We start from the raw sequence: 22,575 nt of genomic DNA on the forward strand, positions 1-22,575 counted from the left end.
AATGTAGCTAAGTTATTTTCTTCCTGCTAAGCAGACTTTTAGCCATATTAAAAATTGTTTCCTGGGGCACCTGGGTGGCTCAGTCGGTTAAGCATCTGCCTCCGGCTCAGGTCATGATCCCAGTGTCCTGGGATCAAGCCCCACATCGGGCTTCCTGCTCAGCGGGAGATTGCTTCTCCCTCTCCCTCTGTCTGCCTGCCTATATGTCTACTTGTGATCTCTCTCTCTCTGTCAAATAAATAAATAAAATCTTTTAAAAAATTTTTTCCCAGTAATAATGGGTTTTCACTGAAATACTTCATTTTTTCCTCTTCTCCTACTCATCAGCTGTTCTTCTGTTTCCTTTTCTCCAGCTGCTTATGTTATTACATGCTTAATTTTCCTTTTCTCTTGTTGATCTTCTTTCCCTCTGACATTTTCCTGATAGCAACAAAGCCATCTGACTGCATGGGTTTTAAATAAGAGCTATATTTTTCTTACCATATTTATGGGTTTTGCCTTTCCATCATGACCTTCTGAAATGACTTATGTATGCTTGAACTCTACTTAAAAGATAATTGCAGAAATTTTGGGGGAAAAGGATTGTTATTTCAAGGATATGAGTGCGACAGTTTGGAAAAAAGGATGTACACATCCTAAATAATATGTTTTGTAATGTCAGTACTCAGAAGAAATCGTTATCTGTAGTGTGTCTTAATCAATACTGGAGTCAAAGTTAGGGTACAAATGGATTTCCAGGTAGGTGAAGCCAAGTGGATGTCAGCCATTGTGTAAAGAGCCCTTGGAGACTTTCGTGGTAGAAATTAAGAAGCAAGACCACAAAGATTCTGAGAACATGAACTGATCAAGACAACTTAAATTATTAAAGGTCTATTGTGCAAGCAAAAGTCAAAAAGATGTACTCATTTAAAAAAGCCCTCTACGTTCTTAAACATCTTTTATTATGGCAAACTGCATTTAGATATTGACATTTTTTTAAAAAATTTTATTTATTTATTTGACAGAGAGAGAGAGACAGTGAGAGAGAGAACACAAGTAGGGGGAGTGGGAGAGAGAGAAGCAGGCTTCCCACTGAGCAGGGAGCCTGACGCAGGGCTCGATCCCAAGGACCCTGGGATCATGACCTGAGCTGAAGGAAGACACTTAATGACTGAGCCACCCAGGTGCCCCTAGATATTGATATTTTTGAAGTAAAAAAAAAAAAACTGAAATATAGTAGAGAGAGAGAGGTTGGGTTTTAATCCCATCTCTGTTACATTTTAACTGAATGACCTGTGTTGGTCATCTAGTTTCTATGAGCCTCAGTTTCTTTGGTCGTAAGATGGGAACAATAATACCTTCCTTAAAGAGTGGTAATAATGATTAAATGAGACAATGCACATGTGGCATAGGGAAAGTGCAAAATAAATGGTGGCTCCTTTAAATTCCTCAAATCAATGGTGAAAAGGAGAGTAGCATAACAAAAAGTATTAGATTTCCCTCAAATGGCAGGAGAGGAATGTATCTTTCTCCCATTAATTCTCAGATCTTAAGGCTACCATGAAGTGTTTGTGCTAAATTGCTGTGTTTGCCATGTTTTTCATTATAAGATGTTTAATGCAGTGACATCTATAAAATCATTTACATGGAGGAGACTGACATATAAATAAAGAACTGGAATACAGAAGGTGAATCATATATAAAGTGTTATGTGAACCCCTTATCACATATATCATTTGCAAATATCTTCTACATTCAGTAGGTTGCCTTTTTGTTTTGTTGATGGTTTTCTTCACTGTGCAGAAGCTTTTTATTTTGGTTAATTTCCAAAATATATAAAGAACTCATACAATTCAGCAGCCAAAGATAACAATAATAATAATCCAATTAAAATGCGCAGAGGACCTGATAGATATTTGTCCAAAGAAGACATAACACAACAGATATAAAAAAAAGAGGTTCAGTATCCATAATAATCAGGGAAATGCAAATCAAAACCACAATGAGATTTCACTTTACATCTGTCAAAATGAGTAGAATCATAAACAGAAGAAATAACAAGTGTTGGTGGGGTTGTGGAGAAAAAGGAACCTTTGTGCACTGTTGGTGGGAATGCAAATTGGTGCTGCCGTTCTGGAAAGCAGTATGGAGGTTCCTCAAAAAATTAGAAATAGAAATACCATATGATCCAATAATTCCACTACTGGTTATTTAAACAAAGAAAATGAAAACATAATTCAAAAAGATGTATAGACCCCTATGTTTACTACAACATTATTTATAATAGCCAAGATATGGAAGCAACTCAAGTGTTCATCCATAGGTGAATGGATAAAGAAGAGGTGGTATATATATACAATGGAATATTACTCAGCCATAAAAACAATAAGATCTTGCCATTTGTAACAACATGGATGGACTTATAGGATATAATGTTAAGTGAGTAAGTCAGTCAGAGAAAGAAAAATGCCATATGATTTCACTCAAATGTGGAATTTAAGAAATAAAACAAATGAACAAAGAGAAAAAGAGACAAAAACACAGGCTCTTAAATACAGAGAACAAACTGGTGGTTGTGAAACTGTTGGTTGCCAGAGGGGAAGTAGGTTGGGGGTGGGGAATGGGTGAAAAGTAATTTACCTGGATGAGCACTGAAAAACATATAGAATTGTTGAATCATTATATTGTATGTCTGAAACTAATATAACATTGTATGTTAATTATACTGGAATAAAAAAACAAAAATAAAAAGTAAAAAGTATCATGCAAAAACTGAAAATGGATTACTTGGCTATGTGACTTAGGTTAGGGTGGGTGGCATTAAAGAAGGTTCAAAGATGGGCATTTGAATTGGGTTTTTAATGAAGAGTAGAGGAGTTCATTCAATGGACAAGGGATAGTGGGAGGGATCACATGGACAAAGGCCCCTAGGCTTGAAACATTAAGGCATACGTCAATGGTGCCCAAACTTGCCTGCAATTGAAATCACTTTGGAAACTTAAAATATAGGGCTGCCCATGTCCCATTCCTAGAGAATGAGATTTAATTGTCAGAGGTGGCCTGGGTTTTGAGAAGGACCCCAAAGTGATTTTAATATGCACACAAGTTTGGGAACCACTAGCATATCAATTTTCTGTTAGTTGCTGTATATGGCTGAGTGTAGGAAAAATAGTGAAAGATGAACCTGAAATGTCATGTCATAGAATTCAAACTTTATACTCTAATTTTGACATTGTTTGATTGTATACTTCCATAATTTAAAAATTTAGTGTGCACCCCTGAATGTGTATATGTGTTTATTCATTAACATATACATGTATTATTGTATAATATGCAGAATATTGAATGTACGACATAAATATACTATATACAAAAAGTACAAATAAAAAATGATTAGCAAGGGGTGCCTGGGTGGCTCAGTCAGTCAAGCGTCTGCCTTCTGCTCAGGTCATGATCTCAGGGTCCTGGGATCAAGCCCCCTGTTGGGCTCCCTGCTCTGCGGGAAGCCTGCTTCTCCCTCTCCCTCTGCTGCTCCCCCTGCTTGTGCTCTCTCTCTCTCTGTGTCAAATAAATAAATAAAATATTTTAAAAAAATGATTAGCAAAAGAATAAAACAGTATTTTAAGTAGTTATTTTATTAATGGTTAAAAATCTTTCTTCTCTCATTAAATTATCATTAAAATATGATTTTTGTCTAAGCAATAAGAGAGGATATGCTTCATTATTTGTGACAATCTTAGTTTGATATCACAGAGATTCATAGTCTCCTTTTAACTGCAGATGATTTATAACTTGGTTTTAAGGATTATTACACCTAAAATCAAACTTCTTCAAAAAATATAGATACAAGTGGAAGAAATATATCATTGGCTAAACATACTAAATCATCTTTTCAATTTTGAAGCTCATCACCAATTATTTTTTTTGTTAATATTTGGCTAGCAAGGGGCGCCTGGGTGGCTCAGTCGTTAAGTGTCTGCCTTCAGCTCAGGTCATGGTCCCAGGGTCCTGGGATCAAGCCCTGCATCAGGCTCCCTGCTCAGCGGGAAGCCTGCTTCTCCCTCTCCCACTCCCCCTGCTTGTGTTCCTTCTCTCGCTGTATCTCTCTCTGTCAAATAAATAAATAAAATCTAAAAAAAAAAAAAAAAAAAATTTGGCTAGCAAAGTTTCAGCTACCCTAATGTCTATCATTTGATCTTAGAAATTTATCAGAGAGCATTAATTTTTTTAATAAATAAGCTCAAGGGGAGCCTGGGTGGCTCAGTCAGTTAAGCAGCTGCCTTCAGCTCAGGTGATGAGCCCAGAGTCCTGGGAGGGAGCCCTGTGTTGGGCTCCCTGCTTAGCGGGGAGTCTGCTTCTTCCTCTCCCTTTCCCTTTGTCCCTCCACCTGACTCATGATTTCTCTCTCTCTCTCTAATAAATAAATAAAATCTTTTTTAAAAAGAAAAGAAAATATATTTCTGTGTTTTTAAGTGTGTTTTGAGATGGAGAGGAAGCGGACGGTTTCCATGAGCTAGAAAAGATGAGAATCTCACTCTTTGAGTAAGAGACATGTTCACTGAGATTTAACACAGATCTAGTGAACATTATTAAGCTCATAAGTGCCAGACACCCTGTATTCTTCTGAGGTCCCTCATTTCCTCTTTGCAACAACCCCATGTGCTACACCTCTCCATCTCATTGGTGCAGGGGAGGAAACTACAGCTCACAGTGAGGTAGTCACTACAGTACTAACAATGCGGCAGAAAGAACTGGACAATTGAGAAGTGAGAAAAAGGTTTGCAAAAGCTACTGGGAGAAATTTGTTAGGAAGACCATGAGACGTGAAGAACATTTTCCTGAGCCCTGCTTAGATGAGTTTGGACAGCATGAACTGCGGTGGAAGGTATTTAGCATATTTTTTTCTCTAATTCAAGAGTTAGAGAGAAATTAGACAGAGGGCATAGAGAAATAAAGAGGCTGGAGAATTCCAGGATATTGGCAAAGGAGCTTTTGTAAGAGTTTTCTTACTGGTGCAGGTTTTAGAGGTGAGGGACCCAGGGAAGGCTGTGCTGAAATGGAAGAAGGATGAGACCAGGGAACCAGAGGAGGACCTCGGAGGGCTCCTCATGTGATGGGAAATACAAAAGATGAAATAGGAGATGTGTGGGAAGGGAGATGCTTTAGGAAGCAAATTTACAGGTTTTCTTATCGGTCATACCCAAAGTTGAGTCCTGACTTGGCCAGTTGTTTTGTGACCTTAAAAAGTTACATAACCTTGTCTACCAAATGGGAGTTACAATAACACGGCCTCGTTGAGGTGTGCGGTTTTTATAGAAAGAGCTGGACAGGTATAACTGCTCAGATATACAGAAGGAGCTCAATAAATGGTAGGTGCTATTGTCATTATTATCATTATTATTATTCAGTTTTTGGAAATAGATAGACTTCAAGATTATAGCCAAAGTGTGGGAGGGCAAATGGATAGCCGAAGTTGGTGGAGATAAAGGTTCTTTGAAGGGAAAAATTTTAAGAAGGAAGAGGATAAAGTATATAACATGTTTATAGATGGAGATAAATTCTTTTTTCTTTTTAAAGATTTTATTTATTTACTCGACAGAGAAAGAGAGCTAGAGTGTGAACACAAGCAGGGGGAGTGGGAAAGGGAGAAGCAGACTCCCCGCCGAGCAAGGAGCCCGATGCTGGGCTCAATCCAAGGACCCTGGGATCATGACCAGAGCCAAAGGCAGATGCTTAACCGACTGAGCCACCCAGGCGCCCCATAGATTGAGATAAATTCTATGGAGAAATAAACAGGGCCATGAGACAAAGAATATGAGGATTGAATGGGGGGTGTTTAAAGTTGTCAACGATGGTGGCAAAAAAGAAAAAGTATTTTTTCAGATTTTTTCCACTATCAAATTACATCATTTCTCACATGGTATTACAATGTAATTGATGTGATATGTTAAAAATGAAAACCGATTATGTTTTAAATACTTTTCTTTGTTCTTAAAGTAAAATCAAATTCAAATCTTCACCAGGTTCTACAAGACTCAGATCTCTGGCCTCTGCTCTATTGCTCTCCCTCCCACTAGCTCTTTCTGCTCTAGCCAGATCTTCAGCTTTTCTGTTTTTAGAAGAAACAAAGCTCTTTCTTGCCTTAGGCTCTTCGCTAATCTCTGCCCAGAGCACATTTCCACTCCCGCCGTCTGTCTCTGGCTCCCACCCCCTATTCTGTTTTTGCATCACCCACAATTTATCAGTTCAAATCTCCCCTTTTCAAGGAACTTTCCCTACTATACTACCTAAAGCAGCAGTACCCCCCCCCTCCGGGACTCTTGATTCCATCTCCCTTTTAACTCCTTCATAGGACATATCACAACTGGTGAACATGTTAATTTTTTACTCTCCAAATACCAAGCAAATTATAGCAGGACGTGAGCTTTGCTGCTGTTTTTCATTGCTGAAGCCACAGCACTGGTAACATCTGGTAAATGTTAACACTCAATAAGTGCTGCCATTTGAATATATGAATGAAGAAAATACAAGAAATGAAATCTTCATCTGTAACATCAATGAATAAAACATTTGGTTCTCATTCATTCTCTCAACCCCCAAAGCCAGACAACTTCACAGACCCTTTGGAACACTATTTTTAAACTATAATTGTCTTTCACTGAATAATGATTTCCCAGGTAATTTAATTTTGTTCTCATAAATATAGCTTCCACATCTCTGCTGCTCTAGAAAATTCTAGAAAAACAGAACCCATACTCAAAACAACTGTTACAAAATACAGAAGAAGGAGGAGGAGGAGGAGAAATACATTAGAAAAGACAGAAATGTTTGTCTCCAGTCATTAGATCAATTCTAGACTCCCAATCTCCCAGACTCCTGAACTCAAAAATGTAGAAGTAATCTTTGGCCACTTCTCTTTCTCCATTTTCATCACTTTAAATGTATAACTTGAAAATATCTTTCAGATTCTTTTATAATTTTTTTTAGTAGGTTCCATGCCCAACATGGGGCTTGAACTCATGACTACGAGATCAAGAGTTGCATGCTCCATCACCTGAGCCAGTCAGGCACCATATCTTATATGATTTTTTTAAGGTAAAAAAGTAGGGAAAAACTTTCTCACTCTCAAGTAAATTTTTGCATGGATAATTCCACAAGTAAAGTCAAAAGAGAAACCATAATCTGGGAAAAATTTTGTAACTCAAATCACAAAGGGCAGTTTTCCCAATATATAAAAAAACTCTTGCAAATCTATAAGAAAATAGCAAAATCTCAGTAGAAAACTAGGCAAAGATATTAACAGTTCAAAGAATGGGAAACTTAATTTAAACATATGAAAATGATCAAATTCATTTAAAATAATAGGATTGCAAATTAAAATTACATCAAAAGATCATTTTTCACCTTGCCAGTGGCAAAGGTTCAAAGTTTTATAATATTTCATATTATCAAAGTTATATATGGAGCAGGCACTTTCATATGTTGCTGGAGAATGTGCCAATTGTGTAGTCTCTTTAGAGAACATTTTGACAATATCTATAAAAATTACTTAGACACCTTATCCCATCTACTTGAAAAAATGTTTGCCTTATCCCATTTACTTTAGAGAAATGTATCCCAATATATTTACACATATGTGCAATGAACTAAGTACAAAGTTAATCATTGTAGCACTGATTTTAAAAGTAAAAAGTTAGAAACAACCTAAATGTCCTGCAGCTGAAAGCAACTGAAATTATGGTACATCCACAAAATGGAAAAATATACATCAAGAAAAATGAAGGAGTACATTTTTTATACTGCTACAGAAAAATCCCAAACATATGTGGTTAAGTGAAAAAAAGCAAAATGCAAACAGTATATGGAATATTACCATTTGTGTAAAGGGAACGAGGTACATATTCATATCTCTCTGTTTATGCATAAAAAAAATCTCTGGAAAGATCAACAGGTAACTAATAGGAATAATTGCTTGGTGAGTGTGGGACTGGCCTGGTAGGGAAGGTAGGGGGCAGTAGTAGATAGGAAAGTTTAATATACACCTGTTTGAAACTTTTATTTTTGAACGATGTGAACTACCTATTTAAAAATAATTAATTTGGGGGGCGCCTGGATGGCACAGTCGGTTAAGTGTCCATCACTTGGTTTCAGCTCAGGTCATGATATCAGGGACCTGGGATCGAGCCCCACATTGGACTCCATGATCAGTGTGGAGTCTGCTTGAGATTCTGTCTCTCCCTCTCTCTTGCCCCTCCCACTTGTGCTGTCTCCCTCTCACTTTCTCTCAAATAAATAAATAAAATCTTAAAAAAATGAAAATAATTTTTAAAATTTGGTGGTGAGGAGAAAATAAAAGCATAGAAAGTGCTTCCCAACAGCTTTACTCTTGAATAACTTTGGGAACCAAGGTGGCTTCCTGTTACTAATGAGATGCACAGAAAATAATTAGTAAATGTTGAATGTATGCATGAGGGAATAAAATGTGTCAATTCTTCCCTAAGTTATTAAAGGCCTTCCATCAGTTGGATCTATTTTACCAGCTCGAATTACCTTGCACTAGTCTCAGAGATCATCAGTCCAGCCATCATTTACAGTCCCTATAAATGCATTCCTACCCTTGCTAATGAGATTTCCTTCACCAGGTAGCCCTCTTTTTTTGTCAATCTGAATCCCTTTCATTTAAGAGCACAGCCTTATGGGGCGCCTGGGTGGCTCAGGTCATGGTCCCAGGGTCCTGGGATCGAGCCCCTCATAGGGCTCCCTGCTCAGCGAGAAGCCTGCTTCTCCCTCTCCCACTCCCCCTGCTTGTGTTCCCTCTCTCGCTGTGTCTCTCTCTGCCAAATTATAAATAAAATCTTAAAAAAAAAAAAGAAGAAGAAGAGCACAGCCTCACATCCACCTTCCGAGGGGCAAAAACAACAGAAATGTAAACAACTGTCTCCCTTCTGGCGGCTGAAAGTCTGAAATCAAACTGTCTGGCGGCTGAAAGTCTGAAATCAAACTGTCAACAGGGCGATGCTCCCTCCCAGACCTGTAGAGGGGAATGCTTTCTTGCCACTTCCTAGCTTCTGGTGGTTTGCTGGCAATCTCGGGCATTCCTTGCAGCTAGGGCACTTCAGTCTCTGCCTCCATCATCACAAAGTTCCTCGCTGTGTATCTGTGTCTTTGTCTCTTCTTGTCTTCTTAGAAGGACATCAGTCATTTTCGTGTTCTAATTAACTAATTAGGCCCACCCTAATTAACTATGACCTCATTTCAACTTGATTACATTTGCAAAGACTCTATTTCCAAATAAAGTCACATTCACAGGAACTGGGGGGTTAGAACTTCAACATACCTTTTTGCAATACAATTCAACCCATAAAACCTTCTCTAACTGATGCCACCCTGTTTTTAGACTGCTATTCCTAATGTTAAACTCTATATAGAGATCTGCACCCTTATAGTCTCTCTTGTTTATCTAACAACTAGTTCATGTTATCTTTTTTATTTTTTCCAATTATATATTATATATGTTATACATACATATTATATATATTATACACACATACACACACACACACACACACATTTTGTCTCCCAAGCTAGATTATAAGTACCTCAAGAGCAGGAAATATGTTTTCTCCTAACTTTGTTGGGCCCTGGTCCTACACCCATAATAGGGACTCAAAAATGACTAGGTGAAGGATTGGATGAATGATGCCCTAGAAGGCAGACAGTATGACTTTTATAGATTTTAACAATCACTCATCCATCACAACAACCTTTCAATGAGCTAAGAGGAGGCTCCTTGAGTCACTCAGAGTGTGAGAATCCAAGAGCAGCATTAGCTCATCAGTACCACACAGCAAAGGCTCCACTTTAAGGAAGGATAAAGATCAATAAACAATAGACTTTGTCCCAAGAATGGAGGTAATTGCATGGCTGGGAAGCAATCTAGTCTTCAGTCTCATGTCCAGCTGTCCAGATGCGAGGCAAGTCCCAGCCTTAGTTTATAATTACGGACAAAGAAGTTTATCATTAGATTTGTGTTGTCTTTCCTCAAAATACATGCATCTATCCACATGTATGCATACATGTATAATATACGAACTGATTTCTGATTAACACAAAGGCTTGATATTTCTTAGACATTTAAACCAAGAGATCACAGTAGGATATGAACAGCAGTACAATATGGTAATTGGCTGCTGTCTCAGTTCCATCACAGGCAAGCAAAAGCTCATGGCGGAGCAAGGAACAGCGAGGAAGACACTTAGTAAGTGCAAGAAAAGTCAAGACAGACAGGAAGGGAAGGGCAGAACAAAGAAGAGAGACACAGAAAGAGAAAATCCAAAGAGGAAAACAATCAGCCCAAATACCTAATCCAGAAACACATAATTGTACTTCATAATAATGAATTACATACAAATGAGTCATATTTGTACAAGATTGACAATGTACATCATTGTGCTGTATCGAAAAATGCTGCTCATTTTCAGCAGTAAAACAACCACATGAAAAAAGGTCAATGGATTAGAATATATAAATTTTAAACTCTTGTATATTGAAATATTGTAAAATTAAAGGAACAATCACATATTGGAAAAATTATTTGCATCAAATAAAACATGCAATGGGTTTTTCTCTAATGTATAATTAGTGTTTTCAAATGCAGTTTTAAAAATTTCAAAAACTCCAGGGGCGCCTGAGTGGCTCAGTCGTTAAGCATCTGCCTTCGGCTCAGGTCATGATTCCAGGGTCCTGGGATCGAGACCCGCATCGGGCTCCCTGCTCCGCGGGAAGCCTGCTTCTCCCTCTCCCATTCCCCCTGTTTGTGTCCCCTCTCTTGCTGTGTCTCTCTCTGTCAAATAAATAAATAAAATCTTTAAAAAAATTTTCAAAATCTCCAAATGAGCACAGGATATAAGCAGACTATTCATATAAAGTAAAAAAATGATTAGAAAACTGATACAAGGGAAGTTGTAATCAAATAAATGCAAATTAAAGCAACCTGGATTTTTTTTTTTTTTGCAACCTGGATTTTTTAAAAGATCCACTAAATGCAATAAAAATATCTAAACTTAATACTCAATTCAGATGAATGTAATAAAGAAATCAATATACTCACTCATTGCTGGTTGTATTACCAATAGGCAATACAATAGAGCAATGTATAGCAAGTAAGCAAGTATTATAAAGATGGTCATACCTTCTGAAGAAACAGTAATGTCCTAGAAGTTTATCTTAAGAAATAGTTGGAAAGAAACATAAAGGTAACTGAGTGAGAATATTCACTGCAATTCTGTCCATAATAACAAGAATAGGAAATAACTGAAATATCCATCTCTAGGATAATGATTTTTAATCCCATAGAATATTATAACAACATTGAGATTACCATTATGAAGTTTATGCAAAGTCATGCAAAAGCATTATGCAGTCACGGTAAGTAGAAAAAGCAGAACAAAAGTAATAGGAAAATAAATTTCAACTATGTAAAGACAGGTATTCCTATAAAATATCACACACCCATTCACTGAAAACATACTAGGCAACTTTATCTGCTGGGCCTATGCTAGGAACGAGGGATACAGTCTCTGAACTCACACTCACAATCTTAAGGAGTAAAGACATGTAAAAGTAAATATTACCGTGTAGAAAGTACAACAATGATATTTGCGCAGTGGCAGTATCATAGCCAATGAGGTTTATCCGAGGCACGATTATTGCTAGTTGAAAAATAAAAGTATACAGTGGGATTGGAATTACATGTGATATTTTAAATTCTTATATGTTATGTGTACTTTTTTCCATTTATTCTTTTTTCCCACATTATAAGAAAATGACATGTTTATTATAAGATACTAGGAAAATATAGAAAACATATAAGGAATCAGAAAAGAATCTGCACAATCCTAGCACCCACAGACAACCACCTTAACAGCATGACAAATTTTCAGACTGTCTTTTTAAAATACTCATTTCTAGATTTTTTAAAACATATTTAGATGACATGTATATACATTTTGTAATATATTATTATTAGTTAAAATTATAGCATAAGCGAGTTTCTGTGCTATGAAAAACTATGGAAAAATGCTTAATGTTTCATAATAGTCCATAGATGAAATGCAGTCCACTTAACAATGCTCCCATGGTCAGATACCTTGCTTCCCTGTCTTTCTTAGCATTAATAATGCTGCAATGAATATCTTTATCTCCGTTTCCATTAACATTTTGATTATAAACTCCTAGTGTGTCACTTAATTTTTAAAGCTACCACCTTAGTAATATAACTCAGAGACATTTCACCAAATGTAAAGTCTTCATAATCCCGAGTATAACTATGTTATCTATAGTAATTTCAGGTAAGGTATTTGAGAAATAACATGACAGTATCTTACAGAGAAAAGGAACATGTAAGACTATCATAGAACATGTATGGAGCATTGCTTTCATGGGCACTCCTGTTTACAACCTCTCCCCAAAGACAGATGTTGTTAAAGCTCCCATCTCGACTACTGAGAAAAAGCCAGGAGAGTAAGTGCAAACTCAAATTTGAAAAAGCCACAACATTCTAAAATGCATAACTTTTTCCCATAGCTTATATATTTTAAGAAAAAAAATTTACACATTTGAGATTTCTAAAACATGTATTACTTTTAATATGAAAACAGTATCATGAAATATAAGCTATACGTACATTTAAACCACAGAGTACTTGAGCACAGATAACTAAAATTCAGTGAATTAAAACAATTATTTCTCTTTAGTGTAAAGTTGATTACAGCATTTTTTTTTGGTGGAAAAAGAATAAAGGATTAAAATACCTAATGGGACTTTTCCTAAGATATTTATGACTGCCATCATTTTGCCAGGTGATATACTTTATACTTGCTTGAATAATTTGTTTGAGGTCATTGAAATAGTTACTGAAAATGTTTGTCTTTCCCATTTTAAGGTCATAAAAACTGAAGCCTACTTTAATGAACATGAAGTTCTCAGCACAACCTCCAATGTCTATGAAGTAAATACAGCAGATAAACACCCATGTCATAAGGAAACTGAGGCCTAGTGTACATTGATGATGCACCAAATCCAATACACAGTGGGATATAGCACGGTAGAAAGAATTGGGCTATGGAATGAGACAATAAAAATAAATGAACTTAGGAAGGAGCCTTTAGAATTGAAACTTGTTGGTTGGATATGAACAACAGAGGTACATATAATGCACAGCCTCAAGTTTTCTTTTCATAATTCTGTGACAAAGAAATGAGGGAGAACGTTTGAAACCTGTAATGAACATTCTTAATTCAAATATCATTTAAACTCATTAACTGTTGAGGATTCATATCTGTATTTATCTTTAAAGGGAAGCATAAAAAGCTCTGTTATCCCTTTAGACATAAAAGAGATAAAAGAATGAAACTTGAAGAAAAGCCATAAATGTAGGAATTACAACATTACTGCCTTAATAACAATTCTTCACTAATAGAATACATGACACAGTACCTTTATATAATGAAGACTAAACATAGCAGAAACTACATAATGGCTGTACTACTGTAGATCAATTTGAGTCTAATATAACAGAAATGATCACTGATCCCAAGACGTTATGGAATAGTAAACTTAAGATATTGTGCTGCTTTTCAAGTTTATGTGACTATGATTATTTAATTTTCTTTTGTGCGTGCTCAAGTATAGCTGTTATGTGACTACACATGAGAGAACCTGAAATTAATTTGTCTGTATGAGATCAGTGACTGTACAAATTCTTATGAAAACTAACATGCCATGACAATAGTAATTTTGATAAAATTACAGCAAGTACTGCAATTCTCTGCCATCTGGCTGTCTCGTCATAACTACTTTAATGTGCTTTTTATTACTTATTTATGTACTTCAACCATTTGATCAGTATAGTTTTAAAGCATATGAATTATCACAATGGAAGGTTTTAAAAAATGTTAAAGGAAAACTATCTTCATATCTAAATGTTGAACTTTTCATCAAATTAGGAGACTCTCGCCTTTTTGATGGGAAAAATCTTATTCAAGTAAAAGCCATTTTGAGGAACTTTCTTAATTCATTTGGTATAATTTGTTGTTATGTTTTAATCCTTGAAGCACAACAACCTTGAATTTTTTCCACAGCAATGCAGTACTATATATTTCACTATTGTTTTGATCTTCATAGTTTGAATTTAATACCTTAAATTTGATTATATATTTCCTATATTTTCCATCACCCTGTAGTTAGTTATTTACATGAAGACTAACTAAACCAACATCATTTGTACCCTTTGTAAAATGTGGAGGTCAAATCAAATCTTTATCTACCATGGATCCCTTTTGTTTTTGAGACTAAAAGAAATGACCTGAAAATTCAAAATACTCAAATAGATCCATAGAAATTCGTTTTCATTTGCTTAGGCTTCAATTTTATTTAAGGTCTAGAAACTTCTTTTCCTTATGGTCAAATGTTATCTCCTCATGATAGTCATGTTGCCTAAATACACTGCCTCCAACTTTCATAAAAATTTGAGTCTCCACTATGTGTTCAGGACACAGAGGTTGAATTATGATACACACCCCTACAGAGCACTTTTTCAAGTTTGGGAGCTAGAAGACATATTTGATGGTAATTATTGTCATGAGGAAAATCAGTTGCTGGTTTTAGTCCAGCTTCCAATGGGTCAGTATCTGTCTCATCGACTTCACAGAAATAACACATGTTGATGACTTGGAAAGAAAGCAGAGAATTGTAAGTAATATGTCTTCTGACCAGTAAGAATAAATTTAGGGTTGAACAGTATTAGCAAAAAAGCAATTCAGTGACATCTCAATGGAGTGTACAATCAGGACACTTGTCTACACTGATGAAATCCATACCATAATACATACTAAACAAAATTTCAAAAACCTCTCTTGACTCAGTTGGCATAAAAATTTTCTTCTAGATGGTAGAAAATAGCTTAGCTGTAATTCACTTGGAACTAATTTCAGTCATTGCTAAAGCATGCTGGGTTGAAAATTAGTGTCAAACGACAAAATGGCATGACTTCTTAAAAGCATTTGAACTCAAATTTTATGTGCCCACAATGCACCTGAATTAAAGTTTCCAGGATTCAGGACTGAACTACAGTTACATACTGCCAACAGTATTCTCATCTCAGTCTTAAAGAAAATTGCACCCATGACTACACCCGAGATTTGGAATGGCATACCTAGGGGACACCATTGTTTATTCTCTTATAATACAAAGCAGGGAATTAGTATAAAAACTAATAAAAATGATATTCCTATAAAATAGAGTATTATCTTAGATTTTGGACACTGTAAAATGGCATATAATAAAGCTTTCTTTTCCAGCACAAATAAAAACTGTTGAACTTTTAGTGCTTAACAGTTTTTCAAAATAAAATAAAATAAGCATTTTAAAATACAAATGCGTAAAAGTATTAGATTGTTTTAATGATAGAGATACTGTTTTATGTTATCCAAACACTTTTTTTATTTTTTCAATTTACATGTGTCCTAAGTTCTAAAAAGTTTTAAGGTCATTAGAAACAGACATCCTCTCAAAATGTTCAGATCCACATTCGTCAGTACCATGTAGAACTCTCCTTGCTATATACTCCCTATCAAATACGCTAAATAGAGTGACTGATGCTTGGCCCAACATCTTTACTGCAATTTCATATCTGAATGTGCTAATTGTTTAGTAGTCTTTAAACCATTCCTGTTTTCATTATTTACACACAGCATGATAAATCTGAGGTACTTAAATTCAGAGGGAAGAAAATAAAAGGCCTGGGTTTTTAAATGAAATGGCAAATTTGGAATGTGGAAAGTCACACCATGATAAACCTATTTGATGTTTCCTTCTTAATGAAATAAATATACACGGTCTTGTTTTCCCCATAAAGTTGAATTTCTTCCTTAGAGCTCGTGTTTTCTACTAAATGGAATTTTTGTACATGGTTCTGGAAGTGATTCATGAAATCTCTGTATCACTAGGGAGTCCTGTGTGTCTGACTCTAAAACTGTAACAAACCAAAGGGCTTGGTTGGGGACTAATTAATATTAAAGAGTATATTTTGTTCATGACACTCTGTAATAAGTCACGCTTTCAGTCATGCTTTCAGTCTACCGGCTGTTTGAGCTGATGGCTACGTCAGGCCTGCCTCTAGTCACACACGTTATGAAGAATAAAACAGATGTTAAAAATTTTGCATCTGCCGATGCTGAAAGTAAAAGGAAAGAATCACTTCTCTTAACTTTCCTCAGTGGGAAGGACGCTTTTCCTGTCCCATTCCCTATTCGACTGCAGAAATAAAATTGATCAAATCTATCTGCCAACTCGAAGGTCAACACAAATGATATCTTCTTGTTAATCCAAGTGACCATCTTCTAAGGCAAGAACTTAAAACATTCTCATTAAATATTTTATAATTTCTGATATAAAAGTCCTTTTCAGATCATAAGCAAGATAGGGCAGGGGAATGGAAAAAAATGAATGGTCTATTGCTTAATTACCATTACAACAAACTTAAGTAGAAAAGGGAGACTTTTGTGATTAAAATGTTGCTTTTCTGATAGAAGTGACTCTTCAGAGAAAAGGTATCTTTTAAAATCAGAAAACCGTAGTGGTGATATAAGTAGTATTGGTTATAACAGCAATGTGCAAAGGTCTGTATTTTACCTGTGGAGGGACCAAAAATAGTTTTACGAGCTCTTTACTGTACATTTAAAAATGGCATTATTTTAGCAATAATGGCATTATTTAATAGATTCATTGTCTCGGATATTCTATTTTGCTCCACTTTTTCTTTTGGTAATATAAATTTTAAGAATTATATTTACTTGCTGAGAAAATATCAGTCATAACTTCTTTACTCAAATCAAATTCTTAAGCCCCTGTGATTCTATCTAATCTTTCTTTGTAATAATAAAGCACATTTTGAGCTTTGCTTTTTTTCTTGAATTGATGACATTTATGCTGACTTTTAATGAGATTTTGGCTTGTATTCTTTTAAAGATTACATTATTGATACCAATGGCATACTTTTCTTAATACAGAAAATCAAAAGAATTACTTCTCTTTATACATCCATAAGAGGAATTTCACTTACATGGTTTCTATTACAAGGACACACTGACAAAAAGAAGCCCTCTTCCATATAAGATGATAATTTTCATAATACACACAGTCAAACTGGTAAAGGCAAGATCATCAAAATTCTTCAATTTTTATTTCAATTTAAAATAAAATGATGTGAAATACAGTTATTGTGGTATCAACCTGAAAAAAAGAAACATTTTATATACTTGGACCAATAAGTCATGTATAGAAATCATTTTTTTTTCTGGCAATTTTGAACTGCTTATCTTTCATAGGATTTCTTATAGCTATTTACATTTTCACTCAGTGAAAATCAATTACCTTCTTGCAATAAGCCTCATTTGCTACCTTTGAGTATAATAGAAACACCATTAGGATGATGACATTACCCAAAAGAAGGGCACCACACAGTTGGTGGACATAAATTAAGGGCCCTTTCACATATGCATTAGAAATACTGCTGTGACTGAAATATGCATAAAGTCTGTATCTATTAGAGCTATTAGTGTGTGGGGGTGATGATTTTGAAGGGGGAGGGAAGGATTGGTAGATTGTGATCTACTACTCTGACAAAATTATGTATTTCCTTTTTTGCCTGGTATGTGCCATTGATGCAATAAGCCTGGGCCCCCAGCTGAGCTGCATTTGGAAATGCCACTGAGCATGGTATACGCGCTTCACTTCCCTTTGCTGAAGCAAGACACTGTCAGGAATAGAGTGCATATGTGCCGCCAAACCCACTCCTCCTCCATCACCCTGACCTCCGTAGCTCTGCGGATATCTGCCTGGGTGAAGCCACCACTCATGCGGAAAACAGCTCCTGCAGATCAATTCATAGGATTTAGGGACATTTAACTTCCATCAAGCCCACATCATCTTATTGGTATTTGAGGACTAACTTATTACTGAACATTAATGGCCATAACATAGAGAATTGTGTATTTCCCAGGGGAAGAAAAAAAAACTAATCTAGAGAATCCCCCCTCTGAGACTAAAAAACAGAGGAAACCACATTTAAACCCAGTTATTTTTATCTGAGTTCTTATAAGCTTAAGTAAAACAAAATTATAACATATTGACCCTTGGGGTGTGAGTGAAAGTTATGTACCTTTTAAAAGGTGTTAGGATTACAAATTACAATTTTTGATGAATTATATTCAGAATCATTTATCTTTTAGGCAATCTTAAAAATACAGGAGACATGTGGATAGTTCATTAAGGAATTTTGAATCATGAACGCAAGGGTTACATAAAAGCTTTAGAACACGTATAGTATAGTGGTAGAAACTAACAGGTTGCCGTTTCTGAACCTCTGATGAATTGGCAAATACTAGAAATATATTTGCCTTCAAAAGGACAAATACTTAAAACTTTTTTCCCATTAACGACTTCTCAATTCCATATCATTAGGCTTTTTTTTTTTAATCTCCTAACTTGGTAATGTTAAATATCCAAGATCAAAGAGCTGTGTATATAATTCACTGAAGCACTTAGTGCAATCTAATTCTAGATATTATTACACTTTTATATAAAATGTTTCTTATAATGCCTCCAATTTTTGAAAAAAACTTTCATAATGTTAACATTATCTTACAAGATTTTAAAAAGGAAAATGCCAGAAATTTGTCCTGCAGAAGGCTCTTTTACCACTTTTTGTGGAAAGTGAAAATTTTAGAGCACAAACCTCCATGTCTTATATACTATATCCCCAGATGTCATAATTAATCCATATATATTTGATTATTATAAAGAAAGCAAGAAATATTGTGAAATTAATTTCACTCACCATTGCATTATTACATAAAATTTAAAAGTAAGTTTCTCTTACACAAGCATTGAACCCAGATGCCTGTTGGAATAATAAACTGAATCTAGAAAGACAATGAAATTCATACTGTTTTAGGACCTCAAATTTTAAAACCACTATATATTTTTCTTTTATGTCATCATGGACAAAATAAATTGTGGGTCTTATCTACAAATATATTGGGACTTTTAATATGTTTGAAATTCTGTAAGTGGTATTTTTCTAAGTAGGACATATCTGGTTAAATAAATTAACACAATGAAACTACTGCACATAAACTCAGTTCCGCAGAAAATAATATTATAATGGAATAGACTTCTCTTAGTCAACCTCCTTTGTGCCAGGAATCTGGCCTCTGAGGTTGAATCCATATGAAATTTGGCTTGCTGAGTCCATCACCTACATTTTATATGCCCATCAAATAAATGAGAGGTCCACAAAGTTCAGATAGAGCAGAAACCTGAATGAATTTCCAAGAAATATTGCTTCAGATTAATGACTCAGAAACTATATATTTCAAAAGGATATAGGTCATAACAAGTGAACAATTAGTTTCCATTAACAATTTAAGCACAAATATTATGTGATACCGTATATTTTAATTTTAATTTACCAGTTGACATCTTGTATGTTTTATTCCCTAATGTTTTTCTTTGCGATTCCCTTTAAGAAGTCAGAGTGCTATGGACAGAAGACATTTTATAACCGAGGAAAAAAACAAATGACTCTTCAAACTGCTATAATACAATTGCACCTCAGAGAGAGGAGTAAAAAATTCTGTAGGGAAAAATACTAATGAGATAGAAATACTAATGAGACAGGGTAAACAAAGATAAAAACCAAAAGTGTAATTGGGGCAACCATATAAACAACAGGAACACAAGCAACAAATGGACTGGACAGATTTGTTTATCATTCCTTTGCTATAATTAGAGGTGACTTTCTTGTTCCCACAAAACAAAAGTTGTTTGAAGTGTGAGGACAGTTTGCTTTTTCTTATTTTAGTCGGTTTAGCCAAGTGGAGTTTAAAGAGCTTATCAGAGGATAAAATAAACCCCAGACTGTTTGTAAGTACCTCAGGACAATTATCTCACTCTTTTTTAGATCCGACATAATCAATTCTCCTAATTTAGTGGATCTTTTATTTTTAAAAGTAGCAACCCCGGCCCCTCCCCTAATCCTTGTAAAAGAAGATACACCTGGCGGAGGCGGGAGGCCATGACTGTTTATCAAAAGGGACTGATGGCCCTTCTAGCAATTCCATCCCAGCTGTTTAGGGAGGGGCGGCTTCCTCCATCTCCAGGGCAGGAGTGGTAAATGAGCTAACTGCAGCAGCAATGATTTATGCACAAGATTGTATGTTGTCTGATAATTGCAGGCACAAAAATTGCCCACCCTACAAAGCTGGCCCAAAGAGATCTCTTTTAAGTATAGAGAGGTAGAACTTAAACCTTTGTCAAAGGAAATTCTAGACAATTTATTAGAAAAAAAAATTATATATATATGTGTGTGTGTGTGTGTGTGCGTGTGTATATACACTCTGTTTTATAAGTGTTTAGTTTTGTTTCTGTTTTCATGTCATTTAACATCCATTTCAAACTCAAGTTCTGTGGAATTTATCTTCCAAATGGGAATGGCCATTTATTATTTGAAGATTTTGAAGATTTCAGTAGCCTAACTAATATGTCAAATGAAGGTAGAAAGTTACCTTGTCATTGTGAAATAGACTCAGCATGGAGTATCTGTTAATGACAACTCTATACTACAAAAGTCTCCTTGTCCAGCTTTCATATACACATTCTATATACATTTTATATACACATTAACTGACTTGGAACAACATGGCATTGTTTAGGTAGTGAAGGGAGTGATATGAAAAATACATTTCTGAAAAATGAGAAAGTGTCCAGAAAAATTCTACAAAAGTGCAAGGTTAGAGCTATTTTTGTAGATCTCTAGTTTCTGCCCTTGCTGGTTTTTGGAATCATATGTAAGAAATCTCAGAATTTCAAAAGATTCGGCTCCATTTTTTAACTATTTTGAGACAATTTTAGATTTATAGAAGAGCTGTGAAAATACTAGAGAGTTTCATCGAGTTACCCTTTATGTTAACATCTTACATAACCATCGTATGATTATCAAAACTAAGAATTTAACGTTGGTGCAATACTATTAGCTATACTTGGGCTTTATTCGGATTTCATCAGGTTTTCCACTAATGTCCTTTTTCTCTTCCAGGATCTAATCCAGGATACCATACTACATTTAGTTACCGTGTCTCCTTTGTCTTCTCTAATCTGTGATAGTTGATCAGTATTTCCTTTCAAGACCTTGAAACTTTTGAAGAAAACTCATCAGTACAATATCCCTCAATTTGGATCTTTAATGTCTTCTCATTATTAGACTGAGGTAATGGATTTGGGGGGAAGAATATCACAAAGGTCTATATCATCAGATCATTTCAGAAGGTACATATGTCCATTTGTCTTATTTTTTTTCTAAAGATTTTTTTATTTATTTGACACAGAGAGAGAGAGAGAGTGAGAGCAGGAACACAAGCAGGGGGAGTGGGAGAGGGAGAAGCAGGGTTCCCGCCCAGCAGGGAGCCCGATGCTGGGGCTCAATCCCAGGACCCTGGGATCATGACCTGAGCCAAAGGCAGACGCTTAACGACTGAGCCACCCAGGCACCCCGTCCATTTGTTTTATTACTGGTGATGTTAACTTTGATCATTTGGTTAAGATGCTATCCACCAACTTACGTCACTGTAAAGTTACTATGCTGTTCCTGGTGACTAATAGATATACTTGAATATTTATGTTCCTAAACCTTATCTGGAAATATGCTGTTTTACCTTAAACTTTCACCCACTAATTTTAGCCTCTGTTGATGGATCTTGCCTGCAGTAATTATTGCTATGCTGTTCTAATGACGATTTTCTATTTCCTTCACTCCTTCTACATTTATAACTGAAGTTCTTTCTTACTTTCTGGCACTAATCAACTCTATTTTAGGTAATCAACTTGAAGTTGCTCTATTCTATAGAAACTGAATACTTCATCAGACAAACTGCTTATTCCTTTGAGACTGATCTTCTATCTCCTCCACACTAGTAGAGTAGCCGGCAAGCGATAGGCATCTGTTGAATGTGCTTCAGTGAAATCCTTGTTTATCCCCCTGATTTATTCTGAACTTGAAAAAGATAAAAACTATTCACCATATTCTGTGTATGTCCTTAAATAACATCACTATTGTGAACATCACTATTAAATCACTGCTCTCTTTTCTCATATCATATAGAATAATCCTACTTCTCTGACCATTATATAGAGATCGTTATCAATATTATTGTCATTATCATTCTTAAAAATCCATCAACAAACCTTGATCTACCTATGTCTCGGTAACAGATACTGTAAAAAGCAAATTATATGACTGTCTTCCCCACCTGTCCCTTGACTTAACCATTCAAAAATATAATACATAAAGATAATATACATGCTTTATGAATCTTTAGTAAAACAGAATATAAAATAAAATCAGTACATGTGATTTAAAAGAACACGGTGGGGAATACTTTAGTAAAGAAGCAGCAGAAGTAGGAGAGGGGCCCTCATACTCCTTAACCCTTGGTTTTTATAACTATCTTAAAATTAATGGCTCCAAGGGTTTCCTTT

General features: G+C 35.4%; 1 protein-coding gene and 1 pseudogene across 1 annotated transcript in view; one reads left to right on the forward strand and one right to left on the reverse strand.

The window, feature by feature from the left end:
* Positions 1 to 22,575, reverse strand: part of DCDC1 (doublecortin domain containing 1) — a 468,564-nt gene that overhangs the window by 136,285 nt on the left and 309,704 nt on the right. The gene's annotated exons all lie outside the window — the stretch shown is intronic.
* Positions 11,634 to 11,765, forward strand: LOC113915655 (annotated as a pseudogene).

This window comes from Zalophus californianus, chromosome 11, assembly GCF_009762305.2.
Source record: "Zalophus californianus isolate mZalCal1 chromosome 11, mZalCal1.pri.v2, whole genome shotgun sequence".
NCBI classification, from domain to species: Eukaryota; Metazoa; Chordata; class Mammalia; order Carnivora; family Otariidae; genus Zalophus; species Zalophus californianus.